Genomic DNA, 19,310 nt, shown 5'->3' on the forward strand with positions numbered 1-19,310 from the left:
GTGCTCCATGTTGGGAGCAGTAGTACCTGCAGTTAAGTACAGATCACAGCGGGTGTCACTCCTGACACCCGCTGCCATTGTCCTTCATCCTTTATCCTTGAAATGGGGAGCTGCTTTCTCTTGCACTCGCATCTCTGCTCTGTACTCCGGGCGGCCACTCACCATTCATATTTTCCGCTGAGAGCTGTGATTGGCTGCCACCATCCGGCCAATCCCCACTCTGGGCGGAAAATATGAATGAGTGATATGAATTTCTATTCACATCACTGACGGCCCGGAGTATAGTGCAGAGATGCGAGCGCTGTATAGAGCCGCTCCGCATCTCTGCTATATTATGGATGATCGCATCGGGTGTGGGCGATCTGTCTATTAGTACAGGAACTACTACTCCCATCATGGAACAGTGTGTTCCATGCTGGGAGTAGTAGTACTACCTAAAAAATATAAAAATAAAGGAAAAAAGGGAAAAACATACACACACTACATTTTTATTATTGTCGGCTACATTTTTAGTGACCTGACCGCCCACATAAATTGATCCCTGTTTAAAAATGTATAAAATGTCGTTATAAAAAATATAAATTTCGTAAAATAAATTTTTTTCCATCACTACTGCATCCTTTTTTCTTTTTTTTTTTTTTTGGTACCCAACAAATTTTGAAAAAAAAACTCCAAAGGGGCCAAAAATGCAATTTCCACTCAAATGAAAAAACGTCAGAAGCAAGAAATTGCACTGGCACTTTTTCTAGCTTTTTTCACAAAAAAAAAAACGCAGGAAAAAATCTGCATCCTGCTGCCTTCAAAGGTAATCTGTGCTGTGGTTATTATAAATCTGCATCACAGAAAAAATAAGTGATTTATTTTATCAGTTAGCAAAAGTGAACGAAAAGAGAAATCTAAATGAAATCAATATTTGGCGTGACCACCCTTTGCCTTTTAAAACAGATTTAACTCTTCCAGTCACATAGTTTTTAAAGGGATGTGGCAGGGACGTTGTTCCATACATCTAACCCCAGATCTTCTGGGGATGTATCCTTGTTCAAATCCTTTTGTCTTTTCATGTTATCCCAGACAGACTCAATGATGTTGAGATCAGGGATCTGTGGGTTCATATCATAAATTCCAGGACTCCTTTTTCTTCTTTATGTTGAATGTAGTAATGACATGGGCTGTGTGTTTGGGGTCATTGTCATCATGCAGAATAAATTTGGAGCCAATCAGACACCTCCCTGATGGTATTGCATGATGGGTAAGTATCTGTCTTTATTTCTCAACCTTGAGGACACCATTCATCCTTACCAAATCCCCAACTTCATTTGCTGAAATGTAGCTCCAAACTTGCAAGGAACCTCCACCACACTTCACTTTTGCCTGCAGACAGTCATTATTGTATCGCTCTCCAGCCCTTTAGCAAGCCAACCATCTTCTGTTACAGCCAAATATTTTAACATTTTGACTCATCAGTCCAGAGCACCTGCTGACATTTACTGAACCCCAGCTCCTATGTTTTCATGAATAGTTAAGTAAATTGGCCTTGTTTCTGCATCAAAGATATGACTTTATGGGTGCAATTCTTTCATAACTATTTCTGGTCAGACAGAGTTTGGCTGTTCCTCACCCAGTTTTAAGCATTCTGGTCAGTTGTTTCAGTTTCAGCTAGTGACTGCTTTCCACTAACATATGAAAATGATGATCATTATCTCCTGTTTGGTATTGGTATTGGACTTTCTGCTAGTAAACCTCAAATAACTGATGCAGTTTTGAATGCAAAGAACGGTCATAGTAAATATTAACAGAGTTATTCAGGATTAGAAAAACAGATTTCTTTCAAAAACAGCACCACATCTGTCCTCAGGTTGTGTGTGGTGTTGCAGCTCAGTTCCTTAAAGTAAAGAGAGCTAAGTTGTATAGCTTGCACAACCTAAGGACAGGTATGGCACTCTTTTTGGAAGAAATTAGCTCTATTTTTCTATTTCTGGATCACTCTTACATTGATTTAGATTTCTCTACTGCACATTCACTTTGCATTGATCAATTAAACTATGAACACTTTTATTTTACATTTTTTCTACAACCGCATAAAACTTTTTCACAGTACTTTATGTCACTTCTTCATGTTGAATCTGCACTAATAATCCATGTTGGCTAGGTGCATATAGATTTGCCACATTGAAAGAGGCTAATAAAATAGCAAAATCTGTGGTATGTCAAAATGCACATCCACCACAGAAATCTGAGTGTATTGCTGAGATTTATGCTGCGGATTCCTTTCCAAATCCACAGAATTTTTTTTTTATGAACATGCACTAAGACTGTACTACAAAATATTTTCTATCCATTAACCCAACCCCCCCCCCCCCCCATCCCCGTACATTGTGATAAATCTTCTTTCATTTCCTCAGTCTATGTGGAAGCTAAGAGTAGGTTGTGCTCTTGGCTATAGCGGTAACACTGTCTGGCCAAACCTTTTCATCAGTGTTGATCTAACCCAGTAAAAAGTGAAGTCGAGGAGAGTTTGGCAATAGGAAGCCAGAGCCATTGTTTTTTAATCAAGTGATATTTGTGTTTGGCCTTCATAATGTAGTCATCAATCATAGTGAAATGGTTTGGTGTCAGTTCAGAAATAATAGCTTAAAGTGTCCCAGTTAAAATACTAAAAAAATTACATGTCACAGAGACATGTGAAAAGTTTTATCATTTGGGGTCTTAGTGCTAAGACCCCCACCAATCAGAAAAAAGGGCAGAGAGAAGTGTGAGGTAGTCCTGCAGCTCCTCATCACTGAGACCCCAAACAATCAAAACTTGTGACAATTTTTTTTGACATGTCACAGAGACATGACCCTTATAAATATGAGAGAATGGATATTTGAATAGATTCAGTACTACTCTTAGTACCTACAGTAGTTATAGACAGGGCTGGACTGGGGATGAAAACCAGCCCTGGAAATGATACCAGCCCCAGAGCATTGCCTCAGCTACCAGAAGCCACGACAAGATTTATCACTTTATAGTACACTATATATCTATCAAGGAAATAAATTGCTACTGCATTTCACTATATGGGAGCCGTTTACATTTTTATATGTTTATGTGTCAATTTTCCATGCATTAAAATATGATACAGGCATCAGGTGTCAGCAGAGAGCACTGTGGACAACACAAAAATGAAATTCAAAAAATAAACATTTTTGTCACGATCCCGGCAGGCAGGAGGTGGATCCTCTGTGCCAGAGAGGGATTGGCGTGGACCGTGCTAGTGGACCGGTTCTAAGTCACTACTGGTATTCACCAGAGCCCGCCGCAAAGCGGGATGGTCTTGCTGCGGCGGTAGTGACCAGGTCGTATCCACTAGCAACGGCTCAACCTCTCTGACTGCTGAAGATAGGCGCGGTACAAGGGAGAAGACAGAAGCAAGGTCGGACGTAGCAGAAGGTCGGGGCAGTCAGCAAGGATCGTAGTCAGGGGCAACGGCAGGAGGTCTGGAACACAGGCTAGGAACATACAAGGGAACGCTTTCACAAGGCACAAGGGCAACAAGATCCGGCGAGGGAGTGCAGGGGAAGTGAGGTATACATAGGGAGTGCACAGGTGAACACACTAATTAGAACCACTTGCGCCAATCAGCGGCGCAGTGGCCCTTTAAATCGCAGAGACCCGGCGCGCGCGCGCCCTAGGGAGCGGGGCCGCGCGCGCCGGGACAGGACCGACGGAGAGCGAGTCAGGTACGGGAGCCGGGGTGCGCATCGCGAGCGGGCGCCACCCGCATCGCGAATCGCATCCCGGCTGGAGGCAGTATCGCAGCGCACCCGGTCAGTGGATCTGACCGGAGCGCTGCAGTAACGAGGATGAGGCGAGCGCTCCGGGGAGGAACGGGGACCCGGAGCGCTCGGCGTAACAGTACCCCCCCCCTTGGGTCTCCCCCTCTTCTTGGGGCCAAAGAACCTGAGGACCAAAAACTCAATTTTTTCGTGATGAGGTCCGATGCACATTAGGAGGGGTTCCGTGCGATAACGCACGGCACAGTCCAATCTTTCATTGTTAACACAATTGATGTAGAGGGGTCTGGCGAGACTGGTCACAGGGACGTTGAACCTGTTGATAAGAGAGGCCAAAAAAAAATTTCCTGCAGATCCGGAATCCAAGAAGGCCATAGTAGAGAAGGAGAAGGTAGAGGCAGATATCCGCACAGGCACAGTAAGGCGTGGAGAAGCAGAGTTGACATCAAGAACTGTGTCACCTTTGTGCGGAGTCAGCGTACGTCTTTCCAGGCGGGGAGGACGGATAGGACAATCCTTCAGGAAGTGTTCGGTACCGGCATAGTACAGGCAAAGATTCTCCATGCGGCGTCGTGTCCTCTCTTGAGGTGTCAAGTGAGACCGGTCAACTTGCATAGCCTCCACGGCGGGAGGCACAGGAACGGATTGCAGAGGACCAGAGGAGAGAGGAGCCGGGGGGAAAAAACGCCACGTGCGAACAAAGTCCATATCCAGGCGGAGCTCCAGACGCCATCCGGAAGAACGCATGTCAATGCGAGTGGCAAGATGAATGAGTTCATGTAGGTTAGCAGGAGTTTCTCGTGCGGCCAGAACATCTTTAATGTTGCTGGATAGGCCTTTTTTAAAGGTCGCGCAGAGGACCTCACTATTCCAGGACAACTCGGAAGCAAGAGCACGGAACTGAATGGCGTACTCGCCAACGGAAGAAACACCCTGGGCCAGGTTCAGCAGGGCAGTCTCAGCAGAAGAAGCTCGGGCAGGCTCCTCGAAGACACCACGGACCTCAGCGAAGAAGGACTGGACTGTGGCTGTGGCAGGATCATTGCGGTCCCAGAGCGGTGTGGCCCAAGACAAGGCCTTTCCAGAAAGGAGACCACGGCAGAGTCTAGAGTCCCCATCAAATTTGTCCGGCAGGGACAAGCAGGGGTTAGGAGCGGACGGACGCTGGGGAGGAGTTGCAGGAGCCGGCGGAGGAGATGGTTGTTCCAGTTGCAGCTGCTGTGTCTGTGACTTCAGTTGCTGTGTCACGGTGGTCAAGTATGCCAGCTGGTGATTTCGTTGGGTGATCATCGTGGAAATGTCGGCAAGACTTGACAGCGGCACCTCAGCGGAATCCATGGCCGGATCTACTGTCACGATCCCGGCAGGCAGGAGGTGGATCCTCTGTGCCAGAGAGGGATTGGCGTGGACCGTGCTAGTGGACCGGTTCTAAGTCACTACTAGTATTCACCAGAGCCCGCCGCAAAGCGGGATGGTCTTGCTGCGGCGGTAGTGACCAGGTCGTATCCACTAGCAACGGCTCAACCTCTCTGACTGCTGAAGATAGGCGCGGTACAAGGGAGAAGACAGAAGCAAGGTCGGACGTAGCAGAAGGTCGGGGCAGGCAGCAAGGATCGTAGTCAGGGGCAACGGCAGGAGGTCTGGAACACAGGCTAGGAACATACAAGGGAACGCTTTCACAAGGCACAAGGGCAACAAGATCCGGCGAGGGAGTGCAGGGGAAGTGAGGTATACATAGGGAGTGCACAGGTGAACACACTAATTAGAACCACTTGCGCCAATCAGCGGCGCAGTGGCCCTTTAAATCGCAGAGACCCGGCGCGTGCGCGCCCTAGGGAGCGGGGCCGCGCGCGACGGGACAGGACCGACGGAGAGCGAGTCAGGTACGGGAGCCGGGGTGCGCATCGCGAGCGGGCGCCACCCGCATCGCGAATCGCATCCCGGCTGGAGGCAGTATCGCAGCGCACCCGGTCAGTGGATCTGACCGGGGCGCTGCAGTAACGAGGATGAGGCGAGCGCTCCGGGGAGGAACGGGGACCCGGAGCACTCGGCGTAACAATTTTCCTCTGTAGCAATCAGCTGCTTAAAAGTACTGAAGGGATGAAGATTTTTAATAGAAGTAATTTACAAATCTGGCACCAGTTCATTTAAAAAAAAGGTTTTCCACAGGAGTACCCCTTTAACGCCTTAAGGACCCAGCCCATTTTCACCTTAAGGACCTGGGCATTTTTTGCACATCTGACCACTGTCACTTTAAGCATTAATAACTCTGGGATGCTTTTACTTTTCATTCTGATTCCGAGATTGTTTGTTCGTGAAATATTCTACTTTATGTTACTGGTAAATTTTCGTGGATACTTGCATAATTTCTTGGTGAAAAATTCCAAAATATGATGAAAAATTTGAAAATTTTGCATTTTTTTTAAACTTTCAACACCTACAGAAAAAATGCAAATAAAAAAAAGTAGATAAAATGTACATAGTACACATAGAATAGCACCAGTAACATACGAGGTATAGGTCACACCCCCTGAGGAAGCGAGTTTTACCGCAAAACGGTCGTTGGGGTTTGGTATAGGTATAGTTTGGCACCCATAGGCTATTGTTCTGTTCATGTTATGTACTATTCTTATACTTACTGATTGTATCATACCTTTGTACTTTACATATGCACTTTATGCAATGCTATCATCTTATGTACTGCGTGGCCTCCCTACCTATACCTTGTATGTTACTGGTGCTGTTCTATGTGTTCTATGTACATTTTAACTACCTTTTTTAATTTGATATTTGTTTAAATAAAGATTGCTTATACTTTTGGTCTACACCCTAGTATCTGGTGCATTTTTTCTGTAGGTGTTGTATGATTTTCGTGCACCTTATTTCTACAAATCTAGTAGAAATTTTTGATCGGTGGTATAATTTTTAAAACTTTGAATCTCTCAGCTTATAAGGAAAATGGACATCCCAAATAAATTATATATTGATTCACATATACAATATGTCTACTTTATGTTTGCATCATAAAGTTGACATGTTTTTACTTTTGGAAGACATCAGAGGGCTTCAAAGTTTAGCAGCAATTTTCCACAAAATTTTCAAAATCAGAATTTTTCAGGGGCCAGTTCAGTTTTTAAGTGGATTTGAAGGGCCTTCATATTAGAAATACCCCATAAATGACCCCATTAAAAAATCTGCACCCCCAAAGTATTCAAAATGACATTAATAAAGTGTGTTAACCCTTTAGGGGTTTCATAGAAATAGCAGCAAAGTGAAGGAGAAAATTCAAAATATTCATTTTTTACACTTGCATGTTCTTGTAGACCCAGTTTTTTAATTTTTACAAGGGGTAAAAGGAGAGAAATCTCCAGAAATTTTTAACACAATTTCTCTCGAGTAAGGAAATATCTCATATATGAATGTAAAGTGCTCTGTGGGTGCACTAGAGGGCTCAGAAGGGAAGGAGCGACAATGGGATTTTGGAGAGTGAGTTTTTCTGAAATGGTTTTTGGGGAGCATTTCACATTTAGAAAGCCCCTATGGTGCCAGAAGAACACCAAAAAAAAAAAAAAAAAAATCACATGCCATACTATTTTGGAAAATAAAAACCCCTCAAGGAACATAACAAGAGGTACAATGAGCCTTAACACCCCACAGTAGTTTGAAGACTTTTCGTTAAAGTTGGATGTGTAAATACATTTTTTTTTTCACTAAAATGCATTCCCCCCCCCCAAAATTTTACATTTTTACAAGGGATAATAGGAGAAAATGCCCCCCAAAATTTGTAACCTCATCTCTCCTGAGTATGGAAATACCCCATGTGTGGTCTTCAAGGGCACTGCGGGCAAACTACAATGCTCAGAAGAGGAGGAGTCACATTTGGCTTTTGGAAAGCAAATTTTGCTAAAATGGTTTTTGGGGGGCATGTCGCATTTAGGAAGCCCCTATGGTGCCAGAACAGCAGAAAAAGCCCACATGGCATATTATTTTGGAAACTACACCCCTCATGGAACGTAACAAGGCATACGGTGAGCCTTAACACCCCACAGGTGTTTGACGACTTTTGGTTAAAGTTGGATGTGTAAATACATTTTTTTTTTCACTAAAATGCTAGTTTTCCCCCAAATTTTACATTTTTACAAGGGGTAATAGGAGAAAATGCCCCCCAAAATTTGTAACCCCATCTCGTCTGAGTATGGAAATACCCCATGTGTGGACGTCAAGTGCAGTGCGGGTGCACACTGCAATGCTGAGTAGAGAAAGAGTCACATTTGGCTTTTGGAAAGCAAATTTTGCTGAAATGGTTTTTGGGGGGCATGTCTCATTTAGGAAGCCCCAAATATATTATTTTGGAAACTACACCCCTCATGGAAGGTAACAAGGGGTACACTGAGCCTTAACACCCCACAGGTGTTTGACGACTTTTCATTGAATTCGGATGTGTAAATTAAAATACTATTTTTTCTCACTAAAATGCAGTTTTTCCCCCTAAATTTACCATTTTTACAAGAGGTAATTATAGAAAATGCCCCCCGAAATTTGTAAATCCGTTTCTTCTGGGTATGGAAATACCCCATATGTGGAAGTAAAGTGCTCTGCTGGCACACTACAGGGCTCAGAAGAGAAGGAGCGCCATTGGCCTTTTGGAGAGAGAATTTGGCTGGAATTCGAGTCGGGGGCCATGTGCGTTTACAAAGCCCCCATGGTGCCAAAACAGTGAGCCCCCCACTCCCCCACATGTGACCCTATTTCGGAAACTACACCCCTCACAGAGTGTAACAATGGGTGCAGTGAGCATTTACACCCCACTATCATTTGACAGACTTTTGGAACAGTGGGCTGTGCAAATTAAAAATACAATTTTTCATTTTCACCGACCACTGTTCTAAAAATCTATGAGATACCAGTGGGGCGTAAATGCTCACTGTACCCCTTATTACATTCCGTGAGGGGTGTAGTTACCAAAATGGGGTCATAATAGGGGGGGTTCTGCTGTTCTGGCAACATAGGGGCTTTGTAAACGCACATGGCCTTCAATTCCAGCCAAATTCTCTCTCCAAATGCCCAATGGCGCTCCTCCTCTTCTGAGCCCTGTAGTGCGCCAGTAGAGCACTTTACGTCCACACATGGGGTAATTATATACTCAGAAGAATTGGGGTTACAAATTTTGGGGGGCTTTTTTCCTATTACCCCTTGTGAAAATGAAAAATTTCGGGGTAACACAAGCATTTTAGTGAAAAAATAAAAATTTTGCATTTTCACGTCCAACTTTAACGAAAATTCTTCAAACACCTGTGGGGTTTTAAGGCTCACTATACCCCTTGTTACGTTTCGCGAGGGGTGTAGTTTCCAAAATGTGGTCACATGTGTTTTTTTTTTCCGTTTATGTAAGAACCGCTGTAACAATCAGCCACCCCTGTGCAAATCACCGCAAATGTTAATGGCTCTCTCACTCCTGAGCTTTGTTGCGCACCAACAGAGCATTTTACGTCCACATATGGGGTATTTTCGTACTCAAGAGAAATAGCATTACAAATTTTGCAGGTCTTTTTTTCCTTTTACCGCTTGTGAAAATGAAAAGTATGGGGCAACACCAGCATGTTAGTGTGAAAAATTGAAATTTTTACACATGCTGGAGTAGACCCCAACTTTACCTTTTCATAAGGGGTGAAAGGAGAAAAAACCCTCCAAAATTTGTTAGGCAATTTCTCCCGAGTACAGAAACACCCATATGTGACCCTAAACTGTTGCCTTGAAATACGACAGGGCTTAATTAGGGATTTGCATAGGGGTGGACATAGGGGTATTCTATGCCAGTGATTCCCAAACAGGGTGCCTCCAGCTGTTGCAAAACTCCCTGCATGCCTGGACAGTCAATGGCTGTCCCACAATACTGGGAGTTGTTGTTTTGCAGCAGCTTGAGGCTCCGTTTTGGAAACACTGTTGTACCAGACGTTTTCATTTTTATTGGGGAGGGGAGGGGGGATAGGGGACTGTGTAGGGAGGGGTATGTGTAGTGTTTTTTTACTTTTTATTATGTGTTAGTGTAGTGTAGTGTTTTAGGGTTACATTCACACAGGCGGGGGTTCACAGCGAGTTTTCCACTGGGAGTTTGAGCTACAGCGGAAAATTTGCTGCATCTCAAACTGCAGCAAGAAACTCGCTGTAAACCCCCGCCCGTGTGAATGTACCCTGTACATTCACATGGGGGGGGGCAAACCTCCAGCTGATGCAAAACTACAACTCCCAGCATGCCCTTTGGCTGTCCGTGCATGCTGGGGGTTGTAGTTATGCAACAGCTGGAGGCACATTGGTTGCAAAACACAGAGTTTGTTACTTAACTCAGTGTTTCGCAACCAGTGTGCCTCCAGCTGTTGCAAAACTACAACTCCCAGCATGTATGGTCTGTCAATGCATGCTGGGAGTTGTAGTTTGCAACAGCTGAAGGCACACTGGTTGCGAAACAATGCAAGCTTGTTATCTAACTCAGCGTTTCGCAATCAGTGTGCCTCCAGCTGCTGCAAAAACTACAACTCTTAGCATGCAGTGACAGCCAAAGGGCATGCTGGGACTTGTAGTTTTGCAACAGCTGGAGGCACACTGGTTGAAAAACACTGAGTAAGGTAACAAACTCTGTGTTTCACCACCAGTGTGCCTTCTGCTGTTGCAAAACTACAACTCCTAGCATACACTGACAGCCAAAGGGCCTGCTGAGCTTTGTAGTTTTGCAACAGCTGGATGCAGGGCCGGCCTTAGGGGTGTGCGAGCTGTGCGGCCGCACAGGGCGCCATAGCAACAGGGGCGCCGGGCGGCCGACACAGCTCGCTGTGTAACAGGCCGGCAGAAGATGGGGAGAAGCCATAGGCACGTGCACGGGGTGTGCCAGGTGTGCCTGCACACCCCCTAATCAAGCCCGGGGTGGGGATCCGCAGCCGCCACTAAGCAGCACGCAGGGCCCCCCGTCACATTCTGGACATCCATGTGTCCTGAAAGATCTTTTCGGGACACAAGGATGTCGCATTATCTCTCTGCGGCGGCCCCCCACGTTAACTTTAAAAATGCAGGGGCCGCCGGGAGATAGGGCATGCAGGGACGTCACTGACGTCCCGTGCGTGCACCCATAGCAACACCAGAGCGGAGCAGCGAGGAAGAGGACGCGCGTGCATGGTAAGTTACAGAGGCAAGTTAAAAGAGGCAGAGCTTCCCATGGGACAATATCTCTAGTACATAGCGGTGGGCACAGACAATTTTAAGTCAAAGTGCTCACCTTGGTGAGTTGTGAGAAAGTCACAACTACTATGTTGGCATAAGGTAATGGGTGGTGCTGCTCCTCCGGTGTCAGCGTAGATTCGACTCCAGCCGATGGGATAATGGATATGCAGGTGGTAAATGGGAAAAAACGGGTAGATAGCACAAACCACTTCCAACGTCAGATCAAGGTTCAATAGTTCTTTTTTGTAGCCAAATACAACGCGTTTTGAGGTCCTATCCTCTTCTTCAGATAACAGGCTTACATACATACTCTCTCATAAACACACTCTGTTACCTGAAGAAGAGGCTAAGACCTCGAAACGCGTTGTATTTGGCTACAATAAAGAACTATTGAACCTTGATCTGACGTTGGAAGTGGTTTGCGCTATCTACCCGTTTTTTTCCATTTACCTGCATATCCCTTAGATAGGTAGGCAGTCTTTCCCCTAGGCCCCCTCCCTCTCCTCTATAATAGCCAGGTAGGTTTCATGTAAAAAATAAAACAACAAAAGAAAACTCATCTCCCCACCGTGCCCACATAGAGCCATTCCGTCTGCATCCAGGACACACAGAACATCTATATCATGGGGCCGGCAGTGCAATGATATCACTTCATCGAGCTGCCAGCACCATGACAGACATTATGTGCGGCCTCCCATTGTGCAGGTAATGGAGTGAGTGGTGGGGCTGAGAGCTTATAGCAATTTAGCTCCACCACTCTGCGGCCGCTAAACACAAGGTCCTGACAATAAAATCAGGACCTTGTGTGCTAGTGTGATTGAGTGGCTGCCGGGTGGTTGCACATGGGCTGGCCCCTGCCGGCTGACTGGGCAGTCTGTCAGACCGGAACTTTCCTGGTATCCTGGTAGGCCAGTCCGGCCCTGATTGTAGAGCTCTTTGATGAGACCTAATTTCATAAAAGACTTCTTACATATATAATAATGTTATTACTTATGGGAGAATAATATTTATGCTTCTTGCATTGCAATCTCATCAAAAGGACTTGATTTAGCCTTAAGTAAAAAGATTTTGGAAAAGGGATACCCCTGATTTTTTACACATCTGAAGCCGCTATGTTTTGACTAGGTCAACTTTTTTCCTTTTTTCGGTGTCATGCATGTTAGACACAGGGTGGAATGTGAGTTCTCTCAGTAGAGCCTAGACTACAAGGTTCCCCTCACAGGCCTCAGCACTAGTGAAACCCAGGTGACTAAACACATGTATTATTTAGTTAACTAGCAAATCATAAGCTTGAGTCACTTTTGGCATGGATTGCATGTATAGTTTAACCTTTTTTTTTATAGAGGTACTGCTGAGGTGAAAAGTTGAGAGACATGTTGCTGCTTTCTTTTGCAGTTTAACAAATGCCCTTCTCAATAGAGTATCAAATCTGTACTTTGTGGAGGGCCGGCAGCACTCGTTCTGGGGATGTACTAAGAATTTGTTTTTCTTACTTGATTGAAATTATGTGTTGAGCTTTTCATTCTGGCGGTATTACGTCTGGGACATTGCACAATTTCTGCTTGCAATGTGAAACCTATTGCCACAGTTTTGCTCTGCAAAATACTTTTTCTAGGGAAAACTGGAATGAGCTATAATGTGTTGTTTTTACTACCTGAAGGTTTTGAAGAATTAATGTTCCCAAGAACTTCATTTTAGATGAGCTATTTCATTGTTGTGAAAAAAACAATCACCAAATAAAAGAATAGATTTTATGTTGTTATCACATAGTTCAATGTTCACTTTGCATTCACAATATCTTACAATGTATCTTATCTTACATTATTGTCTTACATGAATAATCCCTAAACAGTGGGCCATAATAATCCCTCCATGTATAATTAGACTGATTTTATTTATGACAATATAAGACATTTCTGATTTAAATGTATATGGTTTCAATTATCTTGCTAATTGGAAGCTTATTGTTACTTATTGTTGTCTAGTAAAAAGAGTCATGTGACATTTATGCTGGAATGTGTTTAATTACTAGTTCTCAATTAGTTCTTAATTAGTAACAATATTAATACATTGGAACATAAGAACATTTTCCTGTAATATTTTTTTTTGAATGAACTCACTACCTCTCGTGATAGTGTTGTAACATTTCCTGGATTACGTCCTTTTTTTTTTTTTTTTCCGTCTGTTTGGTTCAGAAAGATGCTGATTGATTTAGACTTAGGGTATGTTCACACTATGGAATCTGGCAGACTCCACTGAAATCCTTGGGCGATAGGACAGCGCAACCCTGAGAAAGTGCCTACTAGTTTAGTAATTGGTAGGGTTCTTACTAATCTAATCTTCTAACATGCCACTATGACATTAGAAGTTACTTAAAATTATATATACCCTTTATATGTCCATGCACAAGGCAAATACATATACAAAGACCATGTATAGTGGCACACAGAGTCCCTACAGGTCCTTATTGTAGAACCAAAAACCTGCATGCTGCCAGTGGTCCCTCAACATACGAAGGTAATCCGTTCCAAACGGACCATCGTTTGTTGAAACCATCATATGTTGAGGGATCCGTGCAATGTAAAGTATAGGACAGTGGTCTACAACCTGCGGACCTCCAGATGTTGCAAAACTACAACACCCAGCATGCCTGGACAGCCAACGGCTGTCCAGGCATGCTGGGAGTTGCAGTTTTGCAACATCTGGAGGTCCGCAGGTTGAAGACCACTGGTAGAGGAAGTTGTACTCACCTGTCCCCGCCGCTCCGGACCGTCACCGCTGCCCGGGATGTCGCCTTCCTTCGCTGTCGCCGCGTCCCCGGGGTGTCCCCGATGCTCCGGCAAGGCCTCTGCTTCCCCGGCATGCTCGCTCTCCGTCGCCGCTCTCTGTCTCCGCCATCACGTCGCTACGCACGCCGCTCCTATTGGATGACGGGACGGCGTGCGCAGCGACGTGATGACGTTGAAGGAGAGCACCGATGATGCAGGAGGACGCGCGGGAGCCCCGAGGACAGCTAATTGATCGTCAGCGGACCACACAGGGCACCGTAAACAGCTATCCGGTGGCAGCTGAAGCAGTCTGCGCTGCCGGATAGTCATTTATGCGATGGCCCCCACATTAAAAAGCATGTTGATGCTGCCTTCAAATTGCGATGGCCTCTGAGAGGCCATCGTATGTTGAAATGATCGTATGTCGGGGCCATGGTAGGTCGGGGGGGGGGGGGGGGTCACTGGTATATGGTGCCTCCTTAAGATACTGTAATTATTCTAGGGAAGAATACCTTTTTAAACCAGCATGTGTTGGAACATGCCATATCTTTTTGTATATGCACAGAGGTACAGTATGGGCCTATAGCAAGCTTTGAATCCTATATTACGGGTCTGTACAAGGCAGATCTGTAATAAAGCTATATGCATAAGTGCTAAGTAATTTCAAGGGAGAAAAAGCGCATCATTGACACTACAGGTTAGGTATGTACATGTGTTCCAGGTACAGTTGTAGGAAATTTTAACTAGGAACATTTACAAGGCAAAAAAGTTATATGCTACTAGGGCCAAATCTAGCTTTTCTGCTGCCTGAGGCAAAAGCTGAAATGGTGCAGTTAACTCCCCATTCACCCCTGCCCCATTGATTATAAATTATATATAATATATAATATAAATTATAAATAAGAAATGTTTGTATTCAGAAAATCTGCAACATGTAACAGTACTAGAAAAGCATATTGTATACTTTTATGTAGTAGTGATACAGTTACTAAATAAATACTGAATTTCTAGTCCTGACTGCCTTGCATTTCACATCTGTGTCCAGCCTTTATTAGCAGGTCATGAGGTCAATGGAGGCAACAATACAGAATCAGAGAAGAGGGAAGTGGTGGACACAGAAGGTGCTAGACATTATGATTTATGGACACTCCATTGAGCATGCTGCCTCACAGGGACTCTGCAACCTGTCACCTGAAGTAGGGGTTCTTTACAGTAAACATTGATAACGAAGCATTGTACAATCAAATTGGTCCCTGTCCCCACTGGTATTCACAATCTAGGAGAGAACATACCAACTCTTTGCAGATCTTGTCCTTGGTGGGATTCAAAAGAGTTCAAAAGGGCCTGGACACGTTTCTGGACAGTAATACTAGATCTATAGGGACAGAACATTGATTCAAGAATTTATTTTGATGCCATATTGGAGTCGGGAAGGAACTTTTCCCCTGGTATGGAGCAATTAGCATCAGCCTCTTAAGGGTTTTTTGCCTTCCTTTGGATCAACACATTAGGGATACAATAGAAATATAGGCTGAACTTGATGGACTCTGGTCCTTTTCCAACTCGTCTTTCCTCATGACAGATATGGTCCTGTACGCAACACAACTCTAAACTATAGTTATATATTACATAATTACATACATACAAAGATGCACATGAAAATATGCTAGAAAGCTTTGCAGAATTAGTCACATGAAGTACTGTATACCAAAGGCAATGGCAGACTGCAGTGACTTACAATGGTGTCCAACAGGCTGTCTTCAGTCTCCCAGTATAAAGCAATATGGGGATAAGAATGCTATACTTAATAACATAGATCTATGTTAAATGTGGGAAAAACTGTGTCTATGGCCAGTTTTAGGTCATAATATAGAAAATACTATACATTCTCCTCATACATGGTAACTATTATGTATTGTAATCTGTGCTAATATTACAATTCCACACTATGCTCTTACCCAGAAACCCCTGATGTCAAGCTTGACAAATAAAAAATGAATATATCTTCACCCCCTGCAATAATGCAGACAGTGTTCTTCCATTTCTATGTTGAGTTGTATCCAACTTGGAACCACCAACAAATTATTTTCTGTTTTAAGTGCCCCCGGGATGAATAGAACAGAACAGTGACATCATTAGATTTTTAACAAAAAAAAAGTAAACCATATTTTCCATTGATGTATTTCTTGAGGGCTTTGGCTGAATGCATTGTATTTGAGCTCAATGACAAGAACACAAGGATTTAAGTCAAATGTTATCATCCTATTACATGATATTTATTCAGTAATACGGTCATTAGAGCTTCCTGTTTATGCTGTAAAAGTTGATTGTGTCTATATTTAGAGATTTTTTCAAACATTCGATTCGGCCGATTCTCAAAATTTTCCGAAAAAATTTGGTTCGATACGAATATATTTGAGGCAAATCACTATTAAAAACAGCCACTTTTGCGCTACAGAGAGCCTCAATAGGGTTGTAGAACACTTTGGCTTGCCGTAACACGCATAGGGAGTGTGCTGAGGTAGTGAAATAATAATGTTATTCAGTATGACATGCAGATTAGAGGCGCCGCTATTAGAATCCCTGCCACAGAGTCTGGATGCACTATGGTTGCTTGCAGGCTTTGAATGGGGAGTGCTTTCTGTGATGATCTCAATTGGCAGACTGTGAAACGACTTCTAAACTCTCCCAGCCTGCCTGCCTGCAGTGATGTGGGCTTGAGGTCAATGGATTTCCCCTGTGCTGATCTGTATTGTCAGTAACGCTGATTAGTGACCACACAGTGTCTGCTTTATCTCGAGCCAGAATGAATGCGGGCTTGAGGTGAATGGATTCCCTGTTGTAAAGATCTGTATTGTCAGTAACGGTGATTAGAGCGCACACACAGTCTCTGCTCTCGGAAATGCTGCCGAATATATAGGGCTGTGACATATGTTAAATTAAAATGACACTAAAAACTATAAAAATAAAAATTTACTGTTATTATTATTTTAGCATAATATTATTTTTATTTTCAAATTATGAATTTTTTTTATACATTTTTTTTTTAATACTAAGCTTTGACAAGTTGAAAGGAGGGCTCCAAAAAAAATATATGGGAATAAAAAAATATTTTTAATGTAAAAAAACATAGTTTAGCCTCACTCACCAGGTTAAATACTGTAGAAAATAGTAATAAATATATTCAGGTCGGATGCTGCCGTACCCTGCACATTTCTAATAATAGTATGCTTGTACAATATCACTAGTTGCCACGTCCATGAGCTGAGCAATGACTTCATTGGGCACGCTCCAATGAGAAGATGGAGGTGCTCTGCATCCTGCTTTTGTACTTCAGCTGTAGCAGATGATGGCAGTCCAAGCCTCAAATGTCATCGCAGTCTCTGCCCAGGGACCACAGTATTAAAATTAAAAATATATATGTTGCACATCTTAGGCAGTAAAGTGCTATTATAAAGTTGCTCTTGAGTTAATCTTGATGCTGCCGAGTCTAATTGACCCAGCAGGACTCACTGCAGTGCCGGACCTGCTCTGTGTGCCACTATATGGTGCTCCTTTGCTGCAATATGCCTCCTTACATGTCCTTCGGTAATTTTATTTTGTAAAATGAGGTAGCTGGTTTGTTTAAAAAAAAAAGATAAGAATAAGTCCCCAATCTCTCACTGCTGCTGTTCTAAAATGTAAACAGCCCCCAATGATATCCCATTCCTGGACTCATCTCCACACACAGCAAATGCTCCCTCAGCCAATCACTGGCCACAGTGTTGACCCTCCTCATCCACTGATTGGCTAAGCATACATTTTCTGTGTGTGGAGAAGGGACCGGGAAGAAGTTATTAGTGGGGACGCTACCCATTTTTTTTTTTTTAATGAAGAATACCTCAATGACACATAGCACAATTCATTTTTGGTCCTAATAATAAAACCGCTACACATGGAGGTTCAGTATGGGCCTGTAGCAGATGCATCTGAACAACATGGAATTGAAATGCGAACATACATGAGGCCTAAGAAAGTGTTGATCATGAATCATGAAATGTTGATATAATCACATTTTACCTGCATTAATAAATGGCGGCATTGGCAAGCTATACATAAGCTTTTATTGGCAGGCTGCTCACTGGGGGTTTTGGGTTGTCTTCTTCTGGATCAACACATTTGGAATTTACATGCTGAACACACGTTTATGTATTCGGAACCTGAAGAACCCTGGAACTATAGGATATTTCAAAACATTTGTATTAACAATACATACATATTGAAAGAACTGTATGGGTTTGATGAATTACAGGGACGATTGAGAATAAAAAAAAAGTGTTAAACAAACAATTCCTGAAACATGAAACAATACTTAGCTAATTCCCTGACACCTTAACCACTGCTGATGTAGAGTAGTATAGCAGTGTGTGTGGGAGTGAAATAATATCTCATAGCCAAGGCCAAGCCAAGAATAAAGATGAATTTTAAAGTTTAATTTGGAAGAAACCTTGGAGCTAGTGGAAGGAGTTTTACATAGTTCTGGCACATAAATGTTGGGTGAGGCGTATTATTTGGATGTAAGTAATATTTAGCTCTAGTTGAATGTGAGTTAGTCACAATTTTAGGGTTTCTTTGGTATATTTACTGAGCAGAAATCTGTGAACAATTGTACATATTACACGCTTCTGATAAATAGCTTCCCCTGAGAAAGCTGTCTACGTGAAACCCTCACTCGGGTGCCATCGTTGTGAGACATCGTTTTAGTCCTGTTCATCCGCCCTGTAACCCAGTATATTGGGTTAAGTGCTGGTGAACAGCCTGTCAGTTTCCCTTTAACAACTTTTTGAGAAGGAAAACATTTATTGAAGTTTTATTGGTTACTATTAAATACTGTGATATGGGGGAACAATAAAAATTATGACAATGTGTCAAGCCGAAATGGTTATATATTTGGGATATATTGTGTAAATAATGGAGCACATGGGGGGGGGGGTGCTTACTTTCTCTTTTTTGTTGCAACTTTTCACTTTTTACTTAAAATTTTTTGCCATAAAATAAGGTGTGGTTTAAGTGTAAAAATGTTTTTGTGCAACTCCATTCCACTCAATGGGTGATATAAAACTCACGAAAAGTGCATTACAGAACAGCATGGAATTGGCTGTTTTTGGTAATGATTTTGATGTGATTTGTGGCTTTGCGGACTTTTTAATTGTTTTGTTGTTGTTTTTGTTATTGATTTATGATATCACTTCAATTTTATCAGTGCTGTTTTTATTAACTAGTTTTTTTTGAACAATCCCTTGACCCAAGACAATGGTAGATCGAAACTTCACATGGTGGTATTTGCCCATGTGAACTTACCTCAATTGCTTTAAAAAGTGTTTATAAAACAGCTGCTAGCTAAGAAACTAAAATGCAACAAATGTATTAGAGTATATAATTGGCAGCCATATACAGTAGTGCTTGCTCTTATACTGAGACACAGGGCTTTTTGCTTTGTTTAGGCCAGGGGTCTCAAACTCAAATGATCTGGGGGCCACTGGAGGTAGAGGCTGGGTGAGACTGGGCTACATGC

At 43.2% G+C, this 19,310-nt stretch overlaps 1 protein-coding gene and 1 long non-coding RNA gene across 4 annotated transcripts in view; one reads left to right on the forward strand and one right to left on the reverse strand.

Annotated features, from left to right (window-relative positions):
* The window catches only part of COLEC12 (collectin subfamily member 12), a 201,301-nt gene that overhangs the window by 11,051 nt on the left and 170,940 nt on the right, over positions 1-19,310 (forward strand). The gene's annotated exons all lie outside the window — the stretch shown is intronic.
* The window catches only part of LOC130273994 (uncharacterized), a 34,154-nt gene continuing 32,142 nt past the window's right edge, over positions 17,299-19,310 (reverse strand). Inside the window, exons 3-4 of the long non-coding RNA XR_008844194.1 lie at positions 17,816-17,971; positions 17,299-17,371 (exon numbers count right to left, since the gene is read on the reverse strand). This is a non-coding gene — a long non-coding RNA (uncharacterized LOC130273994). The remainder of the gene's footprint in view (positions 17,372-17,815; positions 17,972-19,310) is intronic.

This window comes from Hyla sarda, chromosome 5 (assembly GCF_029499605.1).
Source record: "Hyla sarda isolate aHylSar1 chromosome 5, aHylSar1.hap1, whole genome shotgun sequence".
Classification (NCBI taxonomy): domain Eukaryota; kingdom Metazoa; phylum Chordata; class Amphibia; order Anura; family Hylidae; genus Hyla; species Hyla sarda.